Here is a 13359-nt window from a genome sequence, read left to right on the forward strand (position 1 = left end):
TTTTAAAAGTAGATGACAAAAAATTACTGTTTCCAAAAGTTAAAAATTAAATTATTAGTTTTTGTTTTATTTATCTTTCTAGATTAACGAATGTTATTATGGGTGTTAATCATTGTACGTGTGATCGACAACGGTGTCAATTATTCGTTCAATGGCCGCTTTTAAATAATAACATTTTCTCTTGTTATTATGTAGCAACCTAAGTTCGACCAATGAAACGAAAACTTGTTATCTAAAGTACCTCGAAGCGGGAGGTCAATAATTGACATGCAGCTTTTTAAATAAATTTAATCTTGTTACTACTGGAAAATGGCTGTCGATAACTGATTCATTTCCATATCAATGGGACACTCACAAATTACTTTATTTTCCGAGTTGCTCGATTACAATTGCAGAACGTAAATCACACGATAAAACACGGAAGCGGAGAAAAAATCGAATTGCAGGAAAAAACGAATACTGACAGTTATTTACATTTGTTTTACACGTTAAGCTCACAGCAACAAATATATCATCCAAATAATACAACTTTTCATAGGCAAACAAAATTTGGAAACTTTCATATTCATACGTATTACGATACATAAATATTTCCAAAGTTTATTTTATAATATTATATTTTCGGTGTTTTGTTTCTCAATTGATTTCACGAGTCATTTTTTATCACCAAAATGAAATAGAAAAGTTGCAAGAAAGGGTATAGCCGAATAAGGGGGTCAAATGTGCCCTCAAACCGAATGGAACGAGCCACGGGTCATTCGATAGCAAAAAAAAACCCCTGTGTGCAAATTTTTAACTTGAAATCTTGACCGTGGGGGTAGTAATGGGGTGAAAACGAAAATCATGTTTTTATACAATTTCTCTTGACCTATTGAGTAAAAAAATGTAAAAAAATTCAGAGACATTTCGGGTACCGGGAATTTCTCCCACGGTCGAGATTTCAAGTTAAAAATTTGCACACAGGGGTTTTTTTTTTGCTATCGAATGACCCGTGGCTCGTTCCATTCGGTTTGGGGGCACATTTGACCCCCTTATTCGGCTATACCCTTTATGACGAACATCCAGTTTGATTAATTAACATAAATTTATTAAGATAATAAGATATACAAAAATTGTATCCTTTAACAATGTTGAATACTAGGTCATTTTTCTCTTAACTTTCAGCAATATACAATTCACCTTCTTAATGTCCAATTTCAGTAATTATATATCATTTTTCTCTAGTTTGAATAATGTTAAAACATCTGTGATAAACAATTTTTATTAAATTTAAAACTTTTAAAAGCTTTTGACAACTGCAGCCTCCACAATAAACAATTGATACAACTAATGGTTTTTTCCAAAGTGGGAATTACTTTCTTTTCGAAATATTCATATATTTGACACATAGTCGATTATACAAAAGGTATTATACATACAGTTAAATTCCGTTTATCTAGCATACTTGGGACTGGGGCAATACCGCAAAATCACATATGCCGGAAAATTGGACTATACCTACATAGGAAGCGATAAAAACGAGCAATTGGACCATTTTTATGGGGTTTTCTCATTTTACGGGGTTAAGGAACACCTTGTCGAACATTCTTAGAATTTCTAAATATTCTCCACCAAAATACGCGTTGTTTGCATTTTGAAACATTGAAATCCTCCAATCCGTTCAGAAGATATAATGTTTTAAAGATACGCATGAAATTTTGAGGAAACATTTCTGGCCACACATTATATTTTCGGAAAAGAATTTTTTTTCTCGAAAATGCGTAGGATTTCGAAGGTGTGTATATTGACCAAAAATGATTGTAATTGACCCCTTCAAACAAAAATATTTTTTTTAGAATAATTAAAAATTTTTTTTCGAAATAGAATATTCCTGGTCAGACATTATACAGGGTGTTCGGCCACCTCTAGCAAAAATTTTAATGAGTGATAGTAGAGGCCAAAATAAGACGAAAATCAAGAATACTAATTTGTTGATGGAGGCTTCGTTGCAAAGTTATTAACATTTAAATTTCCGCCTGTAGAATGACAATCCGCTAAACAGCTGGTTCGCGCGGACGGTTGCGGCAGGCGAGTGCTAGTGGTTCTCACGCAGCATGAAAAATTCTGCTTACCGACATTATCGACAGCCTTAGATTTTTGTCCACTTATGGGAATGCGAACACCTTACGTTGAATAAGATTCAACCTATCTTATGAAAATCCAGAAGGGCATATCAAAACTCGTCCGACGAGATTTTCACAGAGAAAGGGTGAATGCCAGTTCCAATACACAATGTTGTGAACAAAAATCACCCACATGCGATTATACACGCCCCACGATTGTCCACAGTGTCCACAAGTATCCACAAATAATCCTTTCAGGCACTAACCACTATGCAATTAAATAAACACGTACCGCGATTATGTTATTCGTGAATGTCTACGTGTACGTGTATCACGATTCTTCCGAGTTACTTACGAATAAAACTGTTATTAATTTTTCAAATACACTTCAATTTAAAAATGTAAACAGGAATTTAATAAGTATTCGCTGATTGTTTATATCACTGTATTTCTTACATGCTACTTAATACATAACTGAAATGTGTCGCGTGAACTAGCTTGACTGATACTGTTTTACGACTGACTAGCTGGCCGAACACGTGCCGATGCTGCCCTTTGTCTCCGCTGTGTGTGAGAGAGATAAGCGAGGCGAGTGACGTAGAATCGGGGCCTGTTCGGCATATGTTTCTCTGAACCTCGTCGATCGATGGCACAGTCAGCTGCTAGTATTGTTACATTCTTCGCCGTGAACGTAAATCGATGCGAAAATTTCATTTATCCTGCGATTCCTTTTTACATTTTTAAATTGAAGTGTATTTGAAAAATTAATAACAGTTTTATTCGTAAGTAACTCGGAAGAATCGTGATACACGTACACGTAGACATTCACGAATAACATAATCGCGGTACGTGTTTATTTAATTGCATAGTGGTTAGTGCCTGAAAGGATTATTTGTGGATACTTGTGGACACTGTGGACAATCGTGGGGCGTGTATAATCGCATGTGGGTGATTTTTGTTCACAACATTGTGTATTGGAACTGGCATTCACCCTTTCTCTGTGAAAATCTCGTCGGACGAGTTTTGATATGCCCTTCTGGATTTTCATAAGACAGGTTGAATCTTATTCAACGTAAGGTGTTCGCATTCCCATAAGTGGACAAAAATCTAAGGCTGTCGATAATGTCGGTAAGCAGAATTTTTCATGCTGCGTGAGAACCACTAGCACTCGCCTGCCGCAACCGTCCGCGCGAACCAGCTGTTTAGCGGATTGTCATTCTACAGGCGGAACTTTAAATGTTAATAACTTTGCAACGAAGCCTCCATCAACAAATTAGTATTCTTGATTTTCGTCTTATTTTGGCCTCTACTATCGCTCATTAAAATTTTTGCTAGAGGTGGCCGAACACCCTGTATATATTTTCAGTAATGAATTTTTTTCTCGAAACTGAGTAAAATTTCGGGGGTGTGTCTATTGACCAAAACTGATTGTAATTGACCCCCTCAACCGAAAATATTTTTTGCAAAACGATTTTACATTTTTTTTTTTTTCAGTAGAATATTCCTGGTCAGACATTACATTTTCAGTAATGAATTTTTTTTCTCGAAAATGCGTAGCATTTCGGAGGTACGTGTATTCACAAAAAATGATTGTTATTGACTCTCGTAACCAAAAATAAGTTTTACAATATGATTTTAATTTGTTTAATTTCGTCAAAAAATTGCGGCACCTAACCCGTCGATTTTTCTTAAAAATTTGTTTTTGATTTTTAATAAAGACAACCATGGGTAATGTAGTAACACAATTTATTAATAAAAAATAAGAGGTATAAAATTTCTACGCTTTATTCGTTAATTGTTTAGTATCGACGTCACTGCTGAATGCATGCGGCTGTGGCTTCTTTGTTATGTGAAATATAATCCGTGACATTTAGCGAAGAATAATCGGGTCAAATATACCGGTTATTCGGACATTCCGAATAAAAAGAATTAAGAGTTCGTGATATACATATATTAAGGTTAGGTTTCTACCACGATTTTTTTTAATTGAGGTTAGGTTTCTACCACGATTTTTTTAATTGAGGTTAGGTTTTTGAACAATTGTACAAAAATTTATATGTACGTATGTAATGAAATCGTTGAATAAAAAAATAAAAAAAAAAAAAGATACGAATATTTTTAATTAATCTATGACCCTATGCACGGATTCAAACTTATTGCCTGTAAAGATCTACGACTGTTTTTCATATGATCATTTAGTCATTTACTCATAATTTATAAACTACTTTCTTTTTATTTATAATTAATACTGTACTGTATTATTTTTTGTAACCAATTGCATACAATAAAAACAATTATACGAGAATGTCGCTATCTGTTTTTTTAATTTATCAATAGTATATCTTGGAAAATCAAAATCTCAATGATATTAAATACAACAATGATTGTTAACTCTACAAAGAGTTGGGAAATAATATTTAAAAATCACTATTTCACCTTTAGGGATACAACGATATAAAATGTTTAGATCAAAGAATTTCATTTTTGTTCGAAAGAACAAATATTTCGAGCGATTTAACATTAACAACGACCGTTAAAAATACAGCTTTAAAAATTGCAAATAATATAAAAGTTGCCAATGATATTGAGCATAAAGTTAAATTAATGTTAATATGTAACAATTGTTTAACCAAGAGTAACGAAGTTATTTACAAATAAACATAAATAAGAGCGGCATACTCGATGACTATTCTAATTTTTCTAATTTTCAATATAAATTGTAATAATATGCGAATATTATTTTTACTTATATGTATTTGTTGCTAATAACAATAAATGATTAAATGTGCCCTTCGATTGATTTCTTGTTTCATTAATAACTAAAAATGATGAAAAATAAACAAAAATTACTATATCGTTTTTAACTTATCAATAAACAATTTTTTTATAACAACATATTATTATAATAGAAATTGTAATTTAACTCGCAGCGATTACTAAATTTATGTTTAGTTTTTATTTCTTTCAAATTTTAACTATTTTGCACGATAATATCGTTTGTAGAATCTCTTTCTACCCTTCTTCCATATATTTTCGCAGGAATTAATTTTTCATTAAAAAATGTTCACCAATAGCAACTACGATCCACCCCATTTCACGCACATGAGAAATAAATTATTCGTGTACGAATTGCCAATGTTCTGTCTCTACATTTATTTATCGTTGACTCTTTCATAGAGTTTGGTCGATTTCCGGAAACTTGTCCCACGTAAAATTATAAATGTCTATATTAGTTTCTAAATTACGTAATGTCGTTTCAATTTTGGACTGAACTAAATAAAGTTACTGTAAACTCCATTTATATTCACGGCTACTTTTGTACGCCACTTTTTATTAAATCCGAACAACATACTAAATATGGATTTTAACTGAAAGCTATCGACAGGTTTGCTCAAACACGTTACAATGAAGAATGGAAAACCGAATCTATCGAAAGCAGGTAGAAAGATCAATCTTTATTCTACTGCAAATCTTTGAAAAAATCGATTCTATTGTTATATTTTCATGAAGAATACTATTTAAAGAATATATATTTAAAATCCAATGTCCAAACGCTTCGTTTCTTTCATATATTTTTAAAATGATAAAAAAAACATTTGAAATTCGATAATGAAACTTTAATGTTACCATTTTTGGAATTATTGACTTTTTATTTTTATTTTGGTACCTGCTATAATCAAACTCATTTTAAATAAGGATCTGTTTTCATTTTTCATTTAAAATGTATAGAATGAAAAAAATAGAAAATAGAAAATTAATATTTTACTTTAACAAAATTTCTACATGCTTCACAAATGTCAATAAATATGTGCGAAATATTACGATAAAAAATTATCAAAAAGGACCTTAAAATATGTGTTTTACAGAATACAATTTTTGAGTGGTTATTCAAAATTTTTAATATTATTGTATCAAACACATGTACTCTAATCTATATTTGAAGAATATCATAATTTTGTCCATAGAAAAACATTCAATATTTTAGACGTTACGGTATACATATACTTTCAGGAAATTAAATAAAGAAAAAGTTTTTGTTAATGTTATAGAGTAGAATAGTTCCTTAACTTCTCTGCAGGTGTGCAGTGAAGTAATTAATTATAGGGTCAAAGTAACTGTGCTCCGACATTCTGCTTAAACAAACGATTGCATACAACAATTGTGTCTTATGAGTGATGATACGCGTTGCAGTTAATGCACAAGTCATTATCACGAAATCTATGTATACACGGTGAACCACGTAACTTGATCAGTATCGCCTATTCACATTAACTAGTATCGCAATAACTTCTACAATTGTTTCTATTTTATGCACTTCGTTCCACAGAATATTTTAGCAGAATATTGTTTAGAAATAAAATTAATTTTAGTCGTTGGGCTGTCAAAGTACCTTACAATACTAGTTAAGAGTTCATTTGTCACTAGTAGACCATTAAAAGTTTTTTGTCTAACATAATATTCTCGTCTTAATATTCATTAGATATAAAAAGATTATTTCATTGTAAAAAACTAGAGATGACTTTTGTACAGTGCAGAAAAAAAGCCGTTAATATGTAGTATAACCATTTTTAAATTTTCCCTGAACCGTGCTATACTAGACAAAAAATTTGCTCAACGGTTCATTGGCAATAGAATAAGTTAAGCTGATCAAGTTACGTGATTCACCTGGTATATCTTATCAAAAAACATTCAAACTTACCATAAATCCACCCTTCATTATGTTTCGAGTCTAGACGAACATGAGTATTACACTGCTTGTACCTATTTATTTAATATGTACTCAAATTATCTATTAGATATATTTTAATTACATGGTTAGGAATGTTTGGTGATTAGACCAAGATAGGTTACCCTAGATTTGCGCCGTAGTAGGTTTACAGAAAAAGAAATTATGTTACTAACCAAAGTCTCTTGGAAAATTCAAAAACCATTCTACGCAATTTCTTACGAAACAGGAGAGAAGCTTACAAACGAAAACGGCGCGTGGGTGTTAGAAAACTTTTGTCCACCGGCATGGAGGAACATTTCGCAAACTGAATTCGGTAAATTAGTAGCTTGTCTCTACGTGGATTAACCAATTTTGTTCAAACTATGGGCCACAGAAAATATTTCAAAATATTAAAAATCTGAAATCTTCCGGAGAAATCACTTTTCTTATCACCCCCGTATCTTATTTTTCTCCCAAAGTAAATATTGACAAATTATCTATAAAATGTTGCGTAGTTTTAATTTACGGGATGCATACTAGAGACGGCGTGTAAAATCACTAACAGTGATTTATCAGTGATCACAAAATCACGAACACGCTCGTGATTAAACTCCATTCACGACCGTGATCCGAAAGATGGCGTTTTAGTAGCGGTTCACGTTAACTGTGATCGTTAGTGTTCCGCTAACTGTCCTCAGTGAAAATTCAAAGAATTACAAATGCGCCAAATTTAAATTGTATAGTAATGTAGTCTAAGCAATGATTATTTAAATAAATGATAAGTTTGTTGCCACGAAAAAGAAGTATTGCTCAGGTGTAAAACACTCGCTTTAAAAATAAGAAAAAGTATAAAATCATCAGTAATGAAATTCGTATGTTCATTTATATGAAAACATACATATTATAAAGAAATAAGTTAGAATTAAAAATTGCAAATAGGTTAGTTTTGCGTATAGATCACTTTGTTGAAAAAACAAAGTGAATTTTGAAACAATGAGAACTAAAACTTACACTTACATCTATTTATCACTTTTAACTTTTCCTTTCCTTTCTCCTAATAAGAAAATTATTAGTCTAAGGACATAATTCGTGAAAAGTGAAAAGAACGCTCCTCACCAATCAAAAGCGATCACGAAGAATCACGAATCACTGTGAAAAATCACCATGATTGGGAATGAACGTGATCGAATTACGAGTGATTGAAAAGTAGCAGTTCACGCCATCTCTAATGCATACTAATAATGTTTTTGAGCATCATGATTCACCCGGTAATCTGTCATAAGTTTGCTTACAAGCTGACCTCGCGAAGGCTGACTAAAACGTCTGACCCAGTACGTACTACTCGCGTTTCCTTTCAGTACTGACCTTTCTTTCTTTCTACAATACAGAACCGATGCTGTATATTCGAAGGCCCTCTTCAGAATTTCAGTGTATTAAATACGAACGAACGAACGACATAACGTTCGAATACACTAAAAGGTTTATATTAGCAAATATTTACTATTACGAATCTATACGTAGAAACATACGTACATATTCTTGTAGTCTTGTACTCGAAAAGTTGAGCTTTATTATTTGCACTGTACGAAAACTCGTAAAATGCTTGAATTTTAGTTTATCTCGACGTTCGATTTATTATAGAGATTTCCACTTTGCGTTCCACCATTTTTCCAACAATTCCAATAACGATCCAGAGAAGGTCGAAACTGTAAATCCCGAACCAATCGTTCACTGTTTCTCGCCCGACACGATAAATTCCGTTTCTAACCTAGAAAAATCACAACCAACCTCCACAGGCCAATCTCCATGGCGAGCAATTGACAAAGAGCTGGAACGGTCGTAGCAAAGTGACTCGCAAACATGGTTAAGTCTTCGACAGTGTCATCGTCGCTTTCCTGTCTTCTCTCTTCGAAACTGAACTCTATTTAACGGGTTCGATCGTCGACGGATCCCGCACAATCATCGTCGATCGGACGATGCAACCGAAGCAATCGCTTAAAGTCGTTCTCGATCTTGTTAAATCTACTGTTAAAAAGATTCTGTCGAAAAGAAAGTTAATTTTAAAGAGATTTAGTTAATTGCAACTCGCAACGGATTTTTCCAAGGGAATCCGCGGGTTAATGCGGGTCAATACTCCGGCCGGGACGATCGTGCGGGATCGAGAGACTCGAAGATCACTCGCGCTAATTCAACTCTTCGAAACGTTCAACTTTCACGGTGTTGGCACTCGTACGTCGACACTTTAGCTAGGAAAGATTCGGTGTTTCAACTCGGAGAAGATCTCCGGACGTAGGAGAGCGGCAGATCGTAGGATCTATCCGTCGCGTCGCGGTTTTTCCCGACGACCTTCCACCCGCGAATCCTCGTTGATTTTCTTTTTTTGTCCGTACCGTGAACCGGACGCCGGACGCCGGACGCACGCGTTGGCCGGGCTCCACGGCGTCTCGAAAATAGCAATACACTGTTTCTCTGTCGGCTGGCGATCCCTTCTTCGCCGCTATCTCGGCCGAGCAGCGTCTAGCCGCCACGCTTCTTTCCTCGCGCGGTTCATCTTTTTATCCCGGCGACCTCGACCGAACACGTTCGAAACATATGGAGGTTATGGGACGATCAGGACGAGAAATAGACACCGAGAGACCTGGACCAGCCGCAATCTATCGAGTGGAACGCAGCACAGGTCGCAACGGGACCGCTTCGAGCGAGAGACTGAGACAGAAACCGCGCGCGCCTGGTCGGGTCTGCGAGGAGGAGGGAGGATATCGAGGAGCAGGAGAGACAAAGAGGAAAGGAAATCACTCGGCCAGCCAGCCAGCGAACGCGACCGAGAGAGAAGGGGATGAAGATGCTCCAAGAACCAACGGAGATGCCGGAGTGAGGGTAAAATTTCTGACGGAGAGAGTAAAAGGAAACGATAAAGCGGGGATAGAGGAAAAATGGTTCTGGAGAGAGCGACCACGGAGAGAGGGGAGGGGAGCACGTATTGTCGGGCAAGTGCACGCGTGCGCGTGCCTACGACTGTACCGGGTGTGGAGTGAATCGCTGTCGTGCTTCTGATCAGCGACGTCATTGTGCCGCGATTGATACTAGCCGAGATTTCCGGCTCTGAACCCGCGCCCTTTTCCAACCAGAAAATATACACACAGTAGGTCAAAACCTAATCGGATTAATGATCTACCAAGGTAGCGTCCCCGTTACCAACCGCACCCCCATTACCGACTTACTTGTGTTTTCTTTAATGGGGTATTCTGCCGCGAACCTTTGAAAAATCGATTTCCTTTTTTTTTGTACTTTCTTAACACTTCGATTGTCACGTCACCCATACATGGCTGACAGGATTTACTATTATGATATTAGAAAGATTAAGTCACAAGTTAAGACGTCGAGGGAAATAAATTTAAATAGAATTTCTGCATTTTAACAAGGTTACGAAAATAAGCACTGAAACAAATTTTAGGTTATGTAGCTTACAATGGTCTACATATAATCAATATTTTGATTAGAGATTAGATGAGAATTTTGGACATGAAGCTTTCCATGTCCAAAGATTTTCTCAAGATTTTGAAAGGTTAGAAACATAGAAATAGTCTTTAACTTGAAACAACATAGAATAACAAATTCACCATTAAATCATCGAATATTTCTGTTTCTAATCTTTCAAAATCTTGAGGACATCTTTGGATATGGAAAACTGGCGCGGTAGTTAACGTGTTAATTAGAATCAACCCAAAATTTTGTATCTTTCTTTAGACTCGCAAAATTTGAAAAAAAGACTATGCAAAAATTGATAATCAAAGTATTGTCAAGTTTTGTCATTTTTTAAATTATCGACTCTTTTCTTTGTTCTAGTACCTGCTATAGCCAAATTCATACTGATCAAGAATCTTTCACGTGTTTCCATTTCAAACAAACAGAATGGCTGAAATCATGGACACTGCGAGCCGACCTTTTTTTAAAAGCGACTATGTTTGAGAGCATGCAGTGCCATTTATTGTAACTTTTTTACGCCCAAACAAATTTAAAATGTCACTGAAACATGTATGAATAAACCTTATAAAGTTGACTGCAAAATATGTTGTAGTTTATTTGCAAAATATTCCCCAAAAAAATTTTAAACAACACGCTTCACATTAAAATATCATAATTTTGATAATTTTTTAATACTTGATTTTCTAAATGTCTGTATAGATCTTGAAGTGAATTTATCATCGGTTAATATGATCTACTGTTACTTAGTAAAGATGTTCTTCTTTTTATTTTTGTTGTTATTGAGTGATTTATTTCATTTTATTTATATTTTAATTTTGTTAAATAAGTCTTTTTAATATATATTGCAAACTAGATACAGTCGAGGCTTATTGTATGTTATTCATTTTTGTAATATTTATTTTTGTTAGGATATTATGAATTTATAAATAATAATCCAACCGTCATAATAATTGCTTTCTATTCAAAGTACTTATCTATTAATTCATAATTGTAATTAAATTACATCGTAATTTATAATTAATACAATTTAATCGATTGAAAGATCTGAATCACGAATTTCAATATAATTGAATTGCGATTTAATTTAATCATTTTGTAATTATAATTTCTGGAAGTATTCAATTGTAAGTTTGAACAATACTGCAGCAGCTTTGCGTCAAAATTAGCCATTTTGAACGTTTCATCTGCTAGGGAAACTTCGAAAATACTGAAACTGTCTGTTCACCTCTGTCGAAACTCCAAACAAGACTAACATTGTTCCTAAAATGTTCCAGGAAATCATCTACGCATTAGAAATAGATTGGAACACTTGTTCCTCAAGGTATTTGTAGAATCGATTTTAATTCTTCGTTTCAGCTGTGTAACGACGCGTAAAGAAAACGGTTTAAGTAAATGTTAATCAGTTTGGTAAGAACTATTCAAATAACAAAACTCTCTTCTGTGGACCATTTAATTTAAATAAAAAATTAAACTTGGGTCATTCCATGCGAAGTCGGACACTTTTCGGAGTACCACGTCGGATTTTGTTCTACTTTGAATATGTTGTAGTCTTTAGTGATATATAAACGTAACTCGAAGGATTTTTAAAAATTTTAAAAATTGTTGGTTTTACATCTGTTTGAAATATAGAGCTCACTTTTTTCAATAAATAATAGCTGCTAAAGTAAGGAAGTTATAAAAATGAAATTTTAGGTACTTGTAGCAGACCCATGAGAGTATCAAATAAAAATTATTTCAATTAAAAAAAAAATTTTTTTAACTATTTATTTTGCAATTGTTTACAACAAATGTCATTTTTTTATAGCGGGGAAATATTTAAAAATCTGAAAAAAATGGGCATATAGTTGGTCACGGACCAACTTTTAAAAATACGGACACTTTAAAATTGGCCTTATAAAAATTAATTGAATGGAACGCTGCGTCGCGTCGTGACATGCTGGCTCGACCGGCCAAGTCGCGCAGTGTCTGCAACCGCCAAGCGGCTATACCTGCTATTGTTATACATAGGGTGTTGGACTGCTGGAAAATGTAACATATGTTGGTTGATTTCTAAGGAAACTGTATGTTATATTACTAATTTTTTATTTTTATACTGTTTTAAACATATTTTAAGTCGAATCACAAAAACTGATGTCTGCTTTTGAAACGAAAAAGCAGTTTAAATTAATTGTGGCAGCTTAGATACCATTATGTAATAAAAGGCTATCTTTGGCTTCATCCCCTATATTTCGTTCCACCCTAACTTATATGTTTAAATAACAGAAAGCATATTTTAATACGTTAACCGCCTCCGTATTTGGATAACGATTTTATTCGCGTGACTTATGAAACATCGTGATACTACGACCTTTGAAAATACTTGCAACTTTGACATTCGGTTTTTCGACGACCCGTGCTACGAAGATAAAGAAAAAAAAGTAAACAACCGGTTTTTCCGCGGCCGAAAACCTTTTTGTTGGCTTTTCTTAGAGAACGTGATTGCAACATGGTTCGCAAAATGATTTTCGTCGAACAATTCGTGGGAAAGGGATGAAAAGAGCAGCGTTAGAAACCTCTAGAAGGGTAGATTTGTCATCCAGACCTTGCCCGTAGGCTTGCGTGCGCATTACCGAGTAATTTGTAACTTTCAGCTCGGCCACGATCACGGTTAAAAGCTGCATCGATCGTTTACATTTAAATTAATGTTTCTTATTCCGAAAATAAATTTCTTGCAACAGTACGGTATACCCGTAATATCTTTAAAAAAAAGTTACTGCTAACGGTTAAACGTGAGTCGAAGCACAACAAGCCGTGCAAGAACGAAAGAAACGAACCGTTTGCGAGGAAAAGTTATGTAAATAAAAGAACTTTGGCAATAAGAGGATTCGTGTCGTTAATATCTCGAAGAATATCGTAGATATCTGAAATGAAAGATCTTGGTACACGAGAAATCTGTGGCATAAAGTTTCCTGCGCTGTCTCTGCAGGAACTGGGTTGGCTGGATTAAGGCTAACGTTCCCTACCACTTCGAAATGTCATTTGCGGAACATGGATTTTCTGTTTATACGCCCACCGGGGGATTCA

The 13359-nt window shown here is 34.4% G+C and overlaps 1 protein-coding gene across 1 annotated transcript in view; it reads right to left on the reverse strand.

Annotated features, from left to right (window-relative positions):
- The window catches only part of LOC122403648 (R3H domain-containing protein 2), a 35381-nt gene extending 25366 nt beyond the window's left edge, over window positions 1–10015 (reverse strand). The window contains exon 1 of the mRNA XM_043407273.1: window positions 8599–10015. The gene's annotated coding sequence lies outside the window, so the exon portion shown is untranslated. The remainder of the gene's footprint in view (window positions 1–8598) is intronic.
- Window positions 10016–13359: the final 3344 nt, after the last annotated feature.

This window comes from Colletes gigas, unplaced genomic scaffold (assembly GCF_013123115.1).
Source record: "Colletes gigas isolate AHSC1104 unplaced genomic scaffold, ASM1312311v1 Colletes_gigas_Sc00067, whole genome shotgun sequence".
NCBI lineage: Eukaryota > Metazoa > Arthropoda > Insecta > Hymenoptera > Colletidae > Colletes > Colletes gigas.